The following is an 18,328-nucleotide window of genomic DNA, read 5'->3' on the forward strand; positions in this document are numbered from 1 at the left end:
TTATATGGAGTAATAGTCGATATAGAAGGTGTGAGCACGGTGGTCGACTTTGAGGTTATAGAGATTGTTGACAGCAGTAATCCATAACCTATGCTCTTGGAAATTGACTGGGCCATTGATATGCATGGGGTTATTAATTTGAAGAAAAGGACAATATCATTTGAAAGGATATCGCTTCGGGTTGTAGTACCGTTGGACCCTATAGAAGGGGTATGCTATACTAAAACTAGTCTATGATTATGAAGAAAGTGAGGATGAACTAGATTAAATATACAAAATAACAGTGTGATATCAAGACTGGATCAATCTTATTGCAAATGGGAGGATTTCATGGGATCGAGAGAGTTCTTGCACCTCTAATCCAGATGAAGAGTTGGAGCACTAGCATAATCACTTACATGAAGTGTCTGCATTGTGATGCAATATGATGAAAAAGTCATTGTGTTGTGTTTCGTCGGAGGTAAGGAAATTACCCTATTATGATGGTTTAACTGACGTTGATCTATTTTTGGATGAATTTGAGCATGAAGTCCATGAGGATCACCACTTCCAAGCTTTAAAATTGGCACATCACGCTACACCCGCATGATGGTGGGGTACACATAAAGATATTTTTGCTGTATGGAGAGATTACTGAAGAATGATGAGGTTACGGTTTTGGCATGCTAACACTAGGATGACTGAGAAATATAATGGAAGAGATGATTCGTGCGATCACCTAGCCAAATGGACTAAAGCTTGGGGAATAGAACCATAGCCAGAGTGGATACACATCTTCTACCATACTTTGGATACAATTCCCATGAATTGGTATCTGGAAATGGCGCTCTGGCATGGCACTACAGAGTGGGATATTTTGAGGGAAGGGTTATTATTTACCTTCAGTTTTGAAGATGAATTCACAAGCATCAATGAAGCGCTACAATAGATTAAGGCATTTATCTTCAAAACGCTGATGGAACATATGGAATGTGTTCAACCAGATTGGAGCACCCAGCTATGCCATGCATTGGAGTGCTATAATGTAACCATTGAATAAGAGGACGAAGACCCGAGAAACATTAATATTCTAGAGGTAGAAGGGCATCACAAACTCAAAGGTCCACAATTAGAAAACCAGTACATCTCTGTGTCATTGAAAACAAATAAAGTAAACATTGGCACTAATGAAGAACCAAAGTTTGTGAAGATTGAATATTATTGGGATGATGCCACAGTGGATAAAGTTGTTGAGTTACTCTGCGAGTAACAGGATCTATTCCCTACCAAGCTCTCAGAATTGAAGGGCATAGTTGGCGATTTGGGCATTATTAAGATCACTCTGAATCCAGATGCGAAGACTATTAAACAGAGGTCGTATCGCCTTAATCCTAAATACAAGGAAAAGGTTTGACTAGAGCTGGATAAGCTACTCGAGGTAGGAATAATAAAACCGGTTGAAGAATCTTATTGGGTGAGCTCAATGGTGGTTCAGGAGAAGAAACAAAAGGGTGAGATAAGGATTTTCATAGATCTGCGAAAGCTTAATGATGTGTGTGTCCACAACCCATTCCCAACATCATTTACCGATGAGGTATTAGACAATGTTGGAGGGTAGGAGGCATATTCCTTCACCGATGGGTTTTCTGGGTATCATAAAATTAAGATCGCGACTGAGGATAGGAGAAAAAAGACCTTCATGATGGAATGGGGTTGTTTTCAATACACTGTGATGATGTTTGGACTTAAGATTGCACCTGCGGTATTTTCTCGCATAGTCATAGCAGCATTCAAGGAGTTCATTCATAAGTTCCTCTAAGTCTACTTTGATGACTGGACGGTGTTTGGATTAGTAAAGCGCCATGTAGCAAGCCTGTGCCTAATGTTGGATACCTGTCGCAAATACCAGATCGCGTTGAACCTAAAGAAATGTATATTTTGTGTGCACTTTGGAATCTTGTTGGGTCACGTGGTGTGCAAGCAAGGATTGATGGTGGACCCTGCAAAGATTGCAGTGATAGTGTACCTGGAGGCCTCGGGGAACATTAATCAGTTGCGTGCGATACTAGGACATACGAGATATTGTAGAAAAGTTATCAAAGCATATGCTCAAATTACCATGCCTATGGAGAAACTGTTGAAGAAAGACACAACATTCTATTGGGATGAAGAATGTCAACGCAGCTTGGATGTATTGAAAGAAAATATGTTTACCGCGCCAATCTGGGTATTCCCTAATTGGAAGAAGGAGTTTCACATACATGTGGATACCTCTTGCATTGTGTTAGGTGCAGTGCTCACTCAGGCTGGTGAAGGGGAAATGGACCACCCTATAGCCTTCACAAGTAGGAAATTATCGAAGGCTGAGAAGAATTAATCAATGACTAAGTGCAAAGGATTGGCCATGGTGTACGCACTACAAAAATTCAGGAATTATTTGTTAGGAAGGAATTTAAAAATGAACACAAATCATTCTACCTTAAAATACCTGGTCAATAAACCTATGTTGGGGGTGAAGATCTGCAAATGGTTGCTACTATTTCAAGAGTACAATTTTGAATTAATTGTAAAGCCAAGGAGGTTAAATGTAGGAGAGGAGCCCAATAATATATAGGAAGGGTTTCCAGACATGTAGATCTTTACGGTGGGCATAGAAGATAATCATTTTGCAGACATTATTCACTTCTTGACTACAGGGATGGCACCAGAAGGGTATACAAGTTAGAAAAAGAAGGAATTAGTACTACACACAATAGATTTTTCAGTCATTGTGGGACATTTATATAAGATGGGAGAAGATGAAATATTGTGAAGATATGTGCCAGACTTTGAGCGATATAGAATTCTTGTTGAAGCTCATGGAGGAGCTACGAGAGGTCATTATACAAGCAAGGAAACTACGTAGAAAAATTTGTGCGCTAGTCTATGGTGGTAAGCATTGCACAAGGATTCCAAGGCATATTGTAACGCATTTGATGCATTTCAAAGAATTGTAGACCATCGTAAAGGGATGAGTTTCCATTACATCCTCAAGTATCTATGCAGCCATTTGAGAAGTGGGCGATTGATTTCGTTGGACCAATTTAACCCCCTTGAAAGAAAACAGGTGTGCACTATATTATCACCACGACAGAGTATCTAACCATATGGGTGGAAGCATAGCTACTTAAGAATTGTATAGGGGCTACGACAACAAATTTTTTATTCGATTATGTCTTAACTAGATTTGGCTGCCCGAAAGTGCTGATGAGTGATACGGGTACGCACTTTTGGAATGAAATGATCAGTGCGTTGACTAAAGAATTCAAGGTCTACCATCAAAAGAGTACATCATATCACCCACAGGCCAATGGAACCATTGAAGTCTTCAATAAGATTTTGGAGAATGCACGGACAAAGATCTTCAAAGCACAGCGAAATGTCTAGGATGTGTGTGTACCTGCAGTACTATGGGATTATAGGACTACTTGCAAGAAGCTGATAGGGAAAACACACTTCAGATTAGTCTGTAGGGTCAAATTTGTAATGTTGATGGAGTACATTGTACCTAGTATACGCATAGTAGCACTGACGGATATGGAGGATCGTGAGGCCTTGGAGGAATGGCTCACGCAGTTGATGGAGCTTGAAGACGATCAAGTTTTGGCAGGATTTCATCAACAAGTACATAAGGAACAAGAAAAATCATGGCACGATCAACACATCAAGCTTTGAATGTTCAAGGTAAACGATATGGTCTTGTTATATGATAGTAAATTCACCAAATTTCCAAGTAAATTCCAGATGTATTGGCTAGTGCCATATATTATGAAAGAAATTAAAAATGGAGGTGCAGTTCAACTCGCGAAGCTAAATAGGGAACCTTTTTTGGGAAGAGTGAATGGGAGAAGGTTGAAATATATGACGACATGATAGTCTTAGTGCTCCAGGAAGTTGCAAAGGGAGCACGGGCCTATAAACTACACTGCCCAGTTTAGAGGATAGTGCAGCAAGCAAGTTGCGTAGAGAGTGAAGAAGATACAACCCATAAAGTTGCGCACAGGAAGTTGCACTACGAAGGAAGGTACCACACAACATAGTAGGAAAGTGACCATTAGAGTCATTGTTCATGACTTGATTGGCCGAAGATGGTTAATAGGAGCGGGGTGGTGGAATTTAAGGAAAAAATATTTGAATATATGTTGTCAAAACAACATTAATTGTCAGAAATTGGGGGGAGCGATTGGATTTGAATTCAAAAACCCTTATAAATTATGCGTGCCGGTCCAGTAGAGAACATTTTGCACTCTCAGTATTGTTAGTGAAATTCTTTGTCTGTCGCATATGAGCCGAGCATTTTGGGAAGAATTCCTGTCACACATAAACATGTCTCCTAAAGCCCGCAAGTTGTTTATGGAGAGAATGACTGCCACCAACCTCGTTGAAGCCTTAAGTTTGGAAGAATCCATATCCGATGCTCCAGGACCAGAAGTATCAAGTGTAGAATCTATGCCTGTGGTGCCTGTGGAGCTGAGGTCACCTAAGCCAAAACAGACCATGGATAAAGACAAACAACCTACCATGAAAGAGAAGCAACCCTGCAGCAAAGGAAAAGTAGAAAAATCTGATGCAAGTACACACATCTCGAAGGAAGCATATAGTGAGACAGACGCAGAAGAAATATGAGAAACCAGCAAAAGTAGTGGACCTGGAGGCGGAAGGAACCCAAGGAGCAGAAGATATTGATGCTGAGGGAGAAAAACCCAGAACAAGGCTACCCAAGTAAATCCCTTCGTGGGAGGGAAAAAAAAGGTCACGAAGGACCCGAATCCTGAGAAATTTACAATATCCACACCCCTGCTACCTGAGAAAGTCCCTTTTTAAGGCCCTCGGCTCGCAAGGGTATCATTTTTTAAAATGGAGGATTGGGACCTCACATATCAAGCTAAGTTCCCACACTTGTCGACGGAAAAATATATCAGGAGGGTTTATTATGAAGAAACAGGTGTTACAATGCTGGAAATGGAGGAATGGGTCCGTGGTGTCGAGCAATCAAGGTTTCTCAATTTTCTATGGGTGCCACATTACCACCTCACCCCCATCGACACAATCTGTGTGTGCCCTCTTCTCACATTGGCGCATGATGGTTTTCTCTGGCTCAGAGGGCCTATACCCATTGCAGACATGCTTATTCACATAATCACACACCTTCCTTATGAAGGCCTGAACCTGACAAAGGATTTTGGAGGAAAGACCGGGGAAAAATACCTCACAAAAAGAATGAAGAGAGATTACACCCTCATGAAGAAGTCACGAGGGTATTCAAAAATGTCTATAACAGACTCAGTAGTTCAATTAGCTGCCCATATTTTAGCGGGGAATGTGATGAGAAAGTGTCACATGGATGAAGTTTTGGTGCTATTAGTTTCCCTTGTTGTGCAGTGCGTGAAAGGCATTCAATTAGGCCATGTACTTGTGCCAAGAGTTCTTAGCGAACTTCCATGAGGTGCAGGACGAATCCAAGTTGTTTCACTATGCTTGGATATTGTTGTCAATTGTGCTTGTTGCATGGGAATTGTCAGAGGATAGCCAATTTCCTCTGCTCAAGGAAGCATTGACGGAAGCAGCGCAATTCACTTCCTTATGGTCTATAAAGGATGTCACGTGGATTACAGAGATGAATATATTTTGGGTTCTTATGGAAATGAGTCTTGGCATGGCCATCAATCAGTGTCTGAGGTTGTCCCCAACCTTGTTCATGCAACTTTTAGCCTACGCAACATTTAAGGATGACTTCCACAAAGTATATATCCAAGCACGGAATGATCCAGCGTAGAAATTACATGACTTTCCTTATTTGGTGGTAGAAATAGATGTGTAGGAGGTTGTCTTGAAGTGGCCTATAGAGTGGCACACCCCATTAGACTTAGATGTTGGACCAAGCACAAGTGCAGAAATTTCTGCCGCACAGAAAAGGAAGGAGGCAAATAAGTAGGTTCCGAGTAATTTGGTTGCACAGAAAAACAAGGAAGCCACATAGAAGGATCATGTTGAGCAAGAACGCACTAATAAGGAGCAGGCAAACAAAGACTAGTGTGAGTCCTAGAAAGGTGACACACCGGAGACAGAGATAGAAGAGCTTTCAAGACAAGACAACGGAGGTAAGGAAGGCAAGCACAACCCCTTCATTTGAAAAGGCGTGGCCTGGAGTAGCAAGGTGGAACGCGGAAAAAGTATAAATCTTAGAAAACACAGGTTGATCCCATGGTGTTAACAGAAAGCGATCTTGATGAGATCATCAATAAAGTCAAGGACACCGCAATAGAAGTGTTGCATCAGTTTGAGCGGCAATACATGCAGACCTTGGGGGGCGTTCAGAAGGATTTGCGAGAGTTACAGCTCCAAGCAACCAAGAACCAAGAATATGTCGGGAAAGTGAGCGATGCACAAGGAAATTTAGCACAGGGAAAAAGTACAGTCATGGAGATGGCCTGGCTGTAGGATGTGAGATTCTTCCCCTTGCCTAAAGGTTCAGTCCGTGTTGAAACGATGAACAGTGCACACTCCTTGACAAAGTCACAAAAATGGGACTGAACCTTACTGCGATATCGCTTAAGTCACTGCATGCATTACTACAGGGAGTAATGGAAGACCTTTAAATCGGATATAGTGAGCACTCAGTGTTGTCCTTGAAATTAAAGTCAAAAATCAGCAACTATTCACTAAAAAGACACAGGTTTTGAATGAAAAGGAGACACTACATGCCCATAGTTCATGACTGGAGTCAGCCGTAGCGGAGGCATGCAAGTCAATACCTAAAATTCACATCCTAGAGGATGCACAACTAGAAGTAAAGATCAAAAAACTAGCCACTGGTGTGTGCGAAGCTAAAGTAGAGGTTGGTTGAGTCCAGTTTGAGCTCAACATGAAGATCACAGAGCTGCAGTTAAATTTGCAGCCCACGACTCCGCTTGAGGTCCGGGAGTAGCGCAGAGCCACGATAAAGGAAGTAATGGCTACCTTAGATGCCACAGTCACTGACTGTACATCATTGTTCGAGAAATCTATGGAATTAGTGACCAATCTGCAGGAGGATCTGAACCTGCAAACGCTGAATACAGAGGTAAGGGAGTTGTAGTGGAAATATGATGAAGTCATGGTGACTGCATGCTCCATAGAGCCATCACATCACCTTCTTAATTTATATGAAGGAAAGAAACTCCTAGCACAGGTGGAGGAAGAGTAGAAGAAGGAGGCCTTGCTAAAGGCCAGGTTGCATCCTTGGTTAGAGGAGGCTTATCAAATCGTGACTACTATTCAGGATAAGCTTGAAGGGTTGCATCAGAAATAGTAGATGATGAGGCTAGTCGTAGAAGGACCATCCATGGAAAAGCTGGTTGAAGAAGTCAAGCAGGCAGCAACGCAGAGCGCTGTCGAAGTCCTAGTGATCCAGTTGGACCTAGGAGGTCATCGTAGTAATATCGTAGTGCCAACATAGTGGCTCGAGGGTGAGTCACGATATTTTTGCTGGGAGTCTATTGGGATGGGGTCCCCTGGATCAGTTTTTGGGGTTAAGATAACCCAATTTTTGGAACATTTTGTGTAAATAATGTAAAGTCTTTATGATTTTTGTATGTGAAGTGTGTAGATGGACAGGAGTCAAAGGGGTTTGTCCCCTTGTTTTATCTAAAGTTTTAGTCAGTTTTTGACCCATGGTATGTAGACCATGGCAAAGTATGAAAAGGGATATAAATAGGTGTGTCTTAGAGAGTCAAAGGTATAATGAATGATGATAGGAAAAAGGTGATAGAAAAGGGAAGAGCGTAAGATAGAATAAAGGCTCTGAAGATGAGTGCACAGAGGCTTAGGTAAAGTCTGCAACTAAGTGCGCGGACCCCTGCAACTGAGTGCACAGAGGCCTAGGTAGAGTCTGCAACTGAGTGCGCAGACCCCTGTAGCTAAGTGTGCAGGGTAGTTTTGAGTCTATAACCTTGAATTGAAGATCAGTAAAGACAGTTCCTAAGAAATTTTACTTATTTATGTTTACTTTTGTTTATGATACATGTTGTCAATGAATGATATGCTTTATGGAATATTGATTGAATATTGCGCAGTTCTGTTGAATAACTGTTAATGATGCACGCAATGCATGTTTAAGTAGTTTCACGAAGACTCTAATGAATTCTTTGATGTTTACTAATAACTTAAGTAAATCTGCATGAACCCTAATTTAGGACTACTCTCTGATGCGTGTAAGTAAACAGATCGACTATTAGAGGTCCATAAAGACCGATTGTATACCTTCACAAAGGTCTAAAGACCATTTAGACAGAGTTGCAACAGTGAGCCTTAGGGGTGTGTCGATCTACATGAGGGCAAATCTGGGGTGCTAAAAGACATCTCACTAGTCTCTGGATGCAAAAACTTGGTTCTTTCATCCCCCCATACTACTTCGGGTGAGACTGTAGCCTACACTACATGGGTTGTTGCCAAAAGGGCCAGTAGTGTAGGGTTTTGTTGGTTATCGCGGCTGAGTGCACAGGGTAGTTTTGAGTATGTAACCTTGAATTGAATATCAGTAAAGATAGTTTCTACAGAATTCCTATGTATTTCTGTTTACTTATGTTTACCATATATGTTGTCAAAGAATGATGTGTTTTATGGAATATTGATTGAATGTTGCGCGATTCTATTGAATAACTGTTAATGATGTACGCAATGCATGTTTAAGTAGTTTCATGAAGACTTTGATGAGTACTCTGATGTTTATTAATAACTTAATTAAATCTATGCGAACCCTAATTTATGACTACTATCTAATGCATGTAAGTAAATAGATCGATTGTTAGAGGTCCACAAAGACCGATTGTAGACCTTCATGAAGGTCTAAAGACCATTCAGACATAGTTGTAGCAGTGAGAATTGGGAGTGTATTGATCTGCACGAGAGAATATCTAGGGCACTAAAAGACATCACACTAGTCTCTGGATGCAGAAATTTGGTTCTTGCATCTCCCCATACTGCTTCGGGTGAGGCTGCAACCTACGCTACGCGGGTTGTTGCCAAAAGTTCCAATAGTGTAGGGTTTTGTTGGTTTGCATAGCTAACTCTGAACCTAGGTTAGGACCCCCTAAGCCAACAATAAATAGAAAAGGGTGGAATGACCCTTGACATTCCCCTTTGTGACTGTTCACCTACCCTCATGACTCTTCAACGACTTTATGATTGTTACATTCAACTATCAACACTTGGACTTTCACTTTACAAGTTGTTACATATAATCTGCACATGTACCCATGTGAGATAAAATAGGCTTGAGAAAGTCATCACTAAGCCTCAGAAAACTATGGGAAGACCAACTCTTTGACATCCTCGCAATGGTCGACGGTGGTGAACTGATGCCAAGCTTGGTAGTCTGTGATGGTGTCTGTGTACTCTGTGGTCACATCTTTCTGGAAACGAACTCTTGCCTCTATTGCATTCAGGTACACAAATTTGGCTCCTTTGTACAACTCCTCTGATAACATGCGCATCATCATCTTTAGTGCGGTCGGACCAGTGACATACTGATGCATAGTGTCTGCATTGATAGCCAAGTCTGATTGGTGTCTATGCGCATCAACTCATCAAAGTACATTTCCAGCTCCAATTGGACTTGATTCTTTGTCTTTGCCTCAGTGAGTGTCCCAATGGATGGGATTGCATGTGCACACATAACAACATCCATGCTTCTGAACACCTATGCATGTGAAGCTTGTAAACTTGTGATGAGTTGCAAGAGTTCCTCATAGTTCAGGATCTGACTTTGGATGCATACCTTCAACTCTACTGCTTTGGGCTTCATCAACTTGGGCAAGTGTAATAGGGCTCCCTTGTATCTCATTGTCTATGTTTGCATGCAGTCGAAGGAAGTGTGCAAATATGACAGGATACGTGTGTTGAGGTATAAAAGGTGTCTTTTTAACTCCTAATTATCTTCACATTAGTTATCAATCTAGGCAAGATTTTCTATTTCAAGAGTGTACACAGTTTGTGGCAACTATTTACTCAAGAGTAATTTTTCTAAATTGCAGTACAGTGCTTTCAAATAAAAGAGTAAATGGATGATTTAAATAAAACTCACTTGCAACTAAAAGAAACTCAATGCTCTGAAACTAAATCATTTATTCGACAAAGTAACAACAATTATCAGTCAAGGATATAGTAGCAATAACTCATTCCTTTTTAACTAATATAAACTAAATCAAGCATAAATAAGATCCTCAATCTGAGAGCTTTGACAACAATAGCCAATGTTCTTTACAGTTGTTGATCTCACACACAACACACTAAATAACCAATTGGAAATGGCAATGAATTAAATCAATAATGCTACTGCAACTGATGGAAATGAGATAATTATGCTAACTGTAAGAATGCTAAAAGGAAAAACTAAATGATTGCAGAAAGTAAATGAGCAGCAACGCTATATAATAGAAATGAACAGCAAAACTTATGTAACTATAATGAACAACAAAGCTAAGTTACTGAAATGAACAATGAAGCTCTGTAATTAAAATGAACAGCACAACAATATACTTGCAGAAAGTAGTGATCTTGTTATGAGGGAAATGAATAGCAGCGTAATTCAATTACAGCATATAAAACAGAGCAATTCATTAAGTCTGGAAATAGGAAATAGTAAAGCAATGTGACTACAATAGATAGAAATAAAACCAAACCATCACATGGCAGAAATCGTAAAGGAATGATACAAGAACAGCAAGTGAATCCACCAGGGCCGGGCCCTTAGCCACTAGTGAACACCGTTGGATTACTTCAGTATGAAAAAAGGAACAACAACTGTATTATATATTAATCATATGCAAAATGGTTACAGCCAGTTCGTACTCTGTTTCAACAACGAGAGTTTATGATCAAGGTAAAAATACAAAAGTAATTTCTGAATAATGTCCCTCTTTTGTTTACAATCGCTGCCCCTTTTATAATGGTTAGGCAGATAAAATAGTAACTGCCGATAAAATAGTAACAGTGATCCCTCAGGATCAAGAGATCCTGAGAGATCTGCTCAATCTTCCATCTTCAGTTAGCTCTTTGTCTTTTGGGCCGATACTGTGATCTTCTTTGTTCTTATCCATAACTGCATGCTCCATCCTTGGCTTGCTGCCTAAACGTTGCTTCCTAGTGAGGGAACAACAATTACTCCACTTTGTCTTTTTCCTTCTCTTGGGTAGGGAATGGTAGTTTTCCCATTTCATATTTTTCCTGCATGAGAAAAGACAATAATTAGCTAAATTGTAATAATAATTATTTCCCTAGTTTTTGCTATAATCCTTTGATATATTAATATCATAGAATATAAAGGGGATATAATTAAAAAAAAGGATGATGAAATAAATGGAAAATTCATACCTTTTCCATAACTCAACACACTCCCCTGCTTACCCCTTTTCATGCCCTCATGAAAACCATGTAGTTTTTGTTCAAAGTAGTCAAAGAATAGGTTGGAGAAGGAATGTCATGAGGTGGTCTAAAACCATGACTTTTAGCCAAAATTTCAAAGATGTGCCCTGTCTGTCCTTCAAGTAATTCATATATAGCTTTATACCCTTCTGCATGATACCAGATAATAGGGCTTTGGAACCGAAAATCTAGCCAATACGGGCCTTCCCTCAAGATGAGGTTATTGTAAGTAACCAAGTGATCTGCAACTAATTTAAAGTTTTTATAGTTAAATGGTTCTTTGTCCTGTACATTACGCTTTGAATTTTTCCATTTAAATTTAGCTACTGCCAAGGAATTGTCTTTGAAAGAGAGAAAATACTCTACCCCTTGCTGGACAATTCCTTTGTGGATGGGTCCCAAGGTTTGGATTACTCCTTCCTTTTGCATTAGACTCTTATGTTTGGTCAGCAGTTGTAATGGGTTTTTCGGTTCACCCCTAACCCAAAGGTCCAACCCATTTTCTTGCCTCTGGAAAGTGTTATGGGCTTTGAACCACTTCAACTGGTTAACAGCAAATGAAATGAACGCTTGAAACTATACATCACCCACAAAAGGGTTGGGATTCTTCTCCATTTCTTCTTCCAATATAAAATTATGTAAATAAAACTCATAGAGCAATCATTGAACTTTTAATCCATGGTGTTTACAACAGTTTATAAAATCCTCAACAGTTTTTAATTCTATGTTTTCCCCTGCCCTAAGAGCCTTAATTTTTAACTGTAAATACCTCTCTAATAAAAATAAAGCATAGTTCTTGGTAGGGGACATGCATGCTAAAACATTTGTGTAAAGGGAACAGAGAGTATCCATCTGACACATGACTATTTCCAATCTACTCTTTATCTTTTTAGTTCTTTCTTCTGCCCTCCGATATTTATCGAAGGCTTCACTTTCTGATGCGTTGATATCCCTCAATTGTTTTTGTAATTCCTGGTACCTCTGTTGAGGAATAGTTTCTTCCTCAAGCTCTTTTATAGTTAGCCGAGCCTGCGCCTGGTCTTCGTGGAGATTTTTTATGCCAAGATTGCTACATATCAAAACATCTTTGGCTTTCATATCTGTCTAGGTGTCCGCACTATTGGAGGGTATTGCCTCTATTTGAACCGTTGTATTGCAAAAATGTGCATTCTCTGTTTGGGTAACTGCTTCTGTAACGGTTGCATGTTGTTCCTTATCATTTTGAATGAATATGGGCTCGATTTGAGTCTCTGTAACCCTTGTATCATGGAATTCAATTTGAATGGCTGCATTCACCGTTTTCAAGGTTCTAGTTGCAATTTTTCCCCTTTTTAATGTTCTTATCTTTTGTCTAAGTCTTTTCACTAAGCTCTGCAGCTTTTGTTGTTCCTTCCGCAACCTCTTAATTTCACTTTTCTTCTTCCCGGGAGGAACAACTATTTCGCTAACCTTTTCTGCTCTTACTGGTTGCTTGGTTGGGTTTTGTTCTCCAAGGGTTTTGTCTTTGCCCTGACTAGTTTCCATTTCCTCTGTTTGGCCCACATCTTCTGTGTTTACATCGACCTGACGAGGTTCCTCTGGAGAGGTAACCCTAGTTTGATCTGCCTTTTCCTGAGTGGTTTCTGCCCCTGTTTCTACTTTACCAACTATTTCTTCTGATATACTCCTATTATGGGCGGAGTTCTCTTTTGATTGTGCTGCTTCAACATTGAGGTTGAGCGAAATTTCAGGCTGAATATATTCACTCATATTGGCCAAAATCTGGGCTAATTCCGCCTCATATAATGGGTATTCTGGTGGACTTGTGCTAGGAGTTAGGGGAATTTCTACTTCGTCCCTCTCTTCTTCACTAGTATGCTCTGTTTCCTCCTCAAGTTCTGATTCTTGGTTCTCTTCCTTCCAGCTGTAAGGGTTGCTCATTTTCTAGGCTAGATAATTCTAAGGGTTGGCTACTGCTACCCTAGAGGTTTTCAGCTCTTCCCATGCTTGTTCTCAATCTAAAAGAGTTTCTACATTTTTGTGGTTTGTTTGCTGTGATGGTGGTCCTTTTTCTTTTTGGGGTAGGTAAGGCTAACCCCCTGTCTATAGAAAACACTAATTCTTTCCAATTGGTTTGCTGTTGGGCAAGATTGTAGCTTACTATCAACCAAATTAGACAATGATGACTTACAACCGTATCTATATGTCAGGATTTCTTTATGCTTTAAGCAGTGTCATGCAACAAAAAATTCAAATATGCAAGAACATTTACAGAACATTTCTGTTTTAAAGCTACTAGTAATTTAAGGTGGCGTGATCTCACCACATTCTTTCTTCTGTCGCATGTAATGTAGCTCTGAACTATTCTAGCCATCTCTGTCCATGGTTCTCCCAGAGATGAAGGTTGAACTCCTTTACCTTTGACAATCAGGTTCTGTCCCTCATCCCGAAAGGTGGCCATGGCATCTTGAAGCCTCAATTTTTTATGTGTCCATATAGGTCCAACTTCTGGTAATTCGAATACCTTAGCTATTACTGCATTTGTTACTTTCATTCGTCTTCCTCTTATTGTAGAATGATCACCCTGCAAATTCTGTAAAAATTCAATAGCCACAGTTTCATTGGGTTGCAACAGTCATGTAAAATATCCGACCCATCCAGCCCTTACTAGAATTTCTCGTGCGGCATCGGAAACTGCTAGTGTCTGTGGCTCACTGCGTACTAATCGTCCTCCCATTTTTTCTGAATTCTGCACACTGTTATCTTTACACAACAATACACAGAGCCAACAATGGAACAACAAACTGTGAATATCGGATAATACCTTTTTTAACATAGATACTGTTAAAAAATTGCTATTATGGGATATCATGTAGCCTGGTACAACCAAATAAAAGACTGACACATATGCAAAAGTGCTTTCGAAGTCACCCGCACCCCCTTGAAAATGATAGGTCGCCTTCAACCAAATAAATGGAGGAACGACGTATTGACGGCAATCGTATAGTGGTAAAAATGGCAAGGTGTACATATTTATGACAAGATCACAAAATATCGAGTTGCTGAAATTGATGCATAGAATGGAGATTATGAATAGATATGGAGCTGCTATGGAGTGATGTGAAAAAGGGAAAGGACAGCTGACGTAGGTAAGATGCTATGCAGTCATTACTCCACTTAAACCATTATGATTAATTTTTTAAATGATATTTCATGCATAAAAGGTTCAAAAGGAATTGGGAACATAATATCTTTTGAAATAAAGATAAAGAAAGAAGAAAAGGGTTTATAATTACTATTGATGTTGAAAAATATGACTCCAATACCATCAGCAGAGCTCTATTGCCCATAGGTGTTTATAACCTTGACAAAGTTGCTTTTTCACCCTTTGGAACCATAATCCTTTATGTATGCCTAGGAAAGTGCCTTGTGATGTCAGAATGGAGGCCATTGTGCTAGCTTGGTAACCAAATGGATCACAATGCCATTCACTAGGAAGGAGTGAAAGGTGGACATGCCAGCTCGTGATGAGACCTCCTGTTCCAAGGACTTTTATTTTTCTGATGTGTCCATTGGATCATATCCCTGGTGTGGTGGCCATAGTGGGAATTCCACTTCACTACTTCCTTATGATCATGGTAGGCTGGCTCATGATGAGACCCCCTATCCTCCATCTGACAAATCATAGAATTGTTAGTAAACATACATACATACATACATATATAGATATATATATATATATATATATATATATATATATATATATATATATATATATATATATATATATATAGATATATATATATATATATATATATATATATATATATATGCTTTCCTTCATTTTTCTTTTCTTTTATATAGCACTTTCTATTTATATATAGAAGATGGCTCAACACTCCTTAAGAGTAGGGATGGTGGAAGAAGTCTGAACATATCAATAGAAGAAAATATGCCCTTATTCTTATTTAATGATAATAATAAAAGAGAATTAGGGAAGAACCAACATGATACAAGTAATCAATCAATTTGAGTTCTAGTGAAGATAAGGACAACAAAGTAATATAGATAGTTGTGTCCTTCCCTTTTTCTAATCAATACAAAGCAATCTCATTAAAGATGATCATTTTTCTTTGATTTGCTTACTCTAGTAACCTATAATTTTGTATCTTTGCATATATTTGTATTCTTGCTTTCAAAGGATCGTGAAGAGTGAAACAATATTCATAAAAATTAAAATAAAATAAAATAAAATAAAATAAAAAATATCAAAAAGAGTGTTGTTCTTTAGGAGGAACAGCAAAAAAATGCACTCAAAAAAAGGTGTTGTTACTTAAATGGAACGGTTGTTGTTCCTTAAGAGGAACATCAAAAAGACAACTACATGCAAAACTATTTTTCCTTAATAGGAACGACAAAAAGATTAAAAAATTGCACATGAAACTATTGTTCCTTAAGAGGAACAACATGTAAAATAGGCACAAGTGAAAGTGTTGATCCTTCAGTGGAACAGCATAAAAACGAACTGAAGTGAAACTGTTGTTCCTTAGAAGGAACAACAACAAGTAAAAAAATGATGAAACTGTTATTCCTTAGAAGGAACGGTAGTTGTTCCTTAGGAGGAACAGCGACTATTCCTTAAATGGAACAACGTAAAGCACGCACATACCAAACTAATGTTCCTTAGATGGAACGACTGTTGTTCCTTTTAAAGGGAACATCAACTATTCCTTAAAAGGAACAACGCAAACAAATGTAAATGGGATTGTTGTTCCTTAAATGGAATGGTTGTTTTTCCTTAAGAGGAACAACAGTTGTTCCATAAGAGGAACAACAACATAGAAAAATGCAAAACTATTTTTCCTTAAATGGAATGATTATTGTTCCTTAAGAGGAACATCAAACATACAAAAATGAAAAACTGTTGTTCCTTAAATGGAACGATAGTTGTTCCTTAAATGGAACGATAGTTGTTCCTTAAAAGGAACAGTAGTTGTTCCTTAAAAGGAACAGTAGTTGTTCCTTAAATGGAATGGCAAAAGATGATCACGCGAGACTATTGTTCCTTAAATGGAACGGCTGCTGTTCTTTAAGAGGAACAACAACTATTGTTTAAATGGAACAACACAAATAAAAACAAGCGAGCTTGATGTTCCTTAAATGGAACGGTTGTTGTTCCTTAAGAGGAACAACAACTGTTCCTTAAATGGAATAGCAAAAATAGACCACACACGGAACTGTTGTTCCTTAAATGGAATGGTTGTTGTTCCTTAAGAGGGACAACAGTTGTTCCTTAAGAGGAGCAACAAAAATACAAACATGTGACACTGTTGTTCCTTAAATGGAATGGTTGTTGTTCCTTAAGAGGAACAAAAAAAAGAAAACACACACAAAAATTGTTGTTCCTTAAATGGAATGGATGTTGTTCCTTAAAAGGAACAGCACAAAAATTAAATAAAGAGAAAACTATTGTTCCTTAAATGGAATAGTTGTTGTTCCTTACGAGGAACAGTGACTGTTCCTTAAATGGAACAGCACTAAAATCTTTACAAAAAAAAGTTTATACAAGCAAATTTAAAAAGAAAAGTTTATATACAAATTTCAAAAACAAATGAGTTGTTTACTGGATTGATGCTGAGGATGGGTTATCCTCCTCAGCGAGAATTTGCATGGTGGAATCTTCTTGTAACTGTTGGTAAAAGGACTCCCTGGTAAACAGTTTGTGATAAAGTCACACTCGATGACCATTCGCTTTGAAAGAATATCCAGATCTATCAATGGTTGTCAATGTAATGGTGCCATTATCATGCACATTTTATATCTCATAAGGTCCTAGCCATCTAGTCTGGAGTCCTAGCCATCTAGTCTGGAGTTTTCCAGGGAAATCCTAGAACCTTGAATCATATAGGAGTGCCCAGTCTCCTTCATGGAAGATCTTCTTTTTAATAAGGGCATCATGCCATTTCGCTCTCTACTGTTGGATTAATGCAATGCGCTGAAGAGCTGAGAGCCTAATTTCATCTAATTCATTGATTTGTTGTAATCGATTGATCTAAGCTTCATTTAAATTCAAACAATCTCGAATTCGATTTGGAAGATGGGTTCCCTACAAAATACTAATTGATATGGTGAGTATCCCGTGGTATTTCTCCATGTTGTGTGGTATGCCCACAAGGTTTCTGGAAATCTTGAAGCCCAGTCACATCTTTGTGATGCAACTGTTTTTGTAAGTATTGTCTCAATTACCTTATTAGTACTTTCTACTTAGCCATTTGCCTGTGGGTGGTATGGAGTTGTAATTTTGTGAAGAATATGGTAATTTCTCAATGTTGCAACAATCTTGTTACCTATGAATTGCGGTCCTCCATCTATAATTATGTCTCTCGGCAGGCCATATGCACAAATAATTGAAAAAGAAAATGTATTACTGAATCCTCTGTAGCTCTTGGCAGCGCCTTTGCTTCAACCCATTTAGTAACATACTCTGTTGCAACTAGTATGTATGTTTTTTGATTGGATAATGGGTTAATAGGACCAATAAAATCTAGCACCCACCACTCAAAAGGCTCGATTATTAATTGCAGGTTCAGAGGCATCTCATCAGATTGTCCAGAGCATCCTACCCTCTGGCAACTATCACAGGCTTGAACAAACTTTTTAGCGTCTTTAAAGATAGTGGGCCAGTAATAGCCTATTTGTAAGACTTTGTGACCGATTCTGCGGTCTGTAAAATGTCTGCCACATTTCCCATCATGGCATGCTTTTAGAATGCCAAACACTTCATCTTCCTGGATGCATATTCTAATGTGCATATCTGCCCCTATGTGGAATAAGTAGCCCCCAATCCAAGAGAATCAGGTACTACGCTACACTATTTTTTTTCTTTCATTAAGCGTTAGGTTCTTAGGTAGTTTGCCTACTGCCAAGT

General features: G+C 39.0%; 1 pseudogene; it reads right to left on the bottom strand.

Moving 5' to 3' along the window:
- Nucleotides 1-13,624: 13,624 nt before the first annotated feature.
- The window catches only part of LOC149238960 (uncharacterized), a 159,808-nt pseudogene continuing 155,104 nt past the window's right edge, over nucleotides 13,625-18,328 (bottom strand).

Source organism: Pinus tabuliformis, chromosome 8 (assembly GCF_031772625.1).
Source record: "Pinus tabuliformis cultivar Carrire ecotype Pingquan chromosome 8, CPIR1, whole genome shotgun sequence".
NCBI lineage: Eukaryota > Viridiplantae > Streptophyta > Pinopsida > Pinales > Pinaceae > Pinus > Pinus tabuliformis.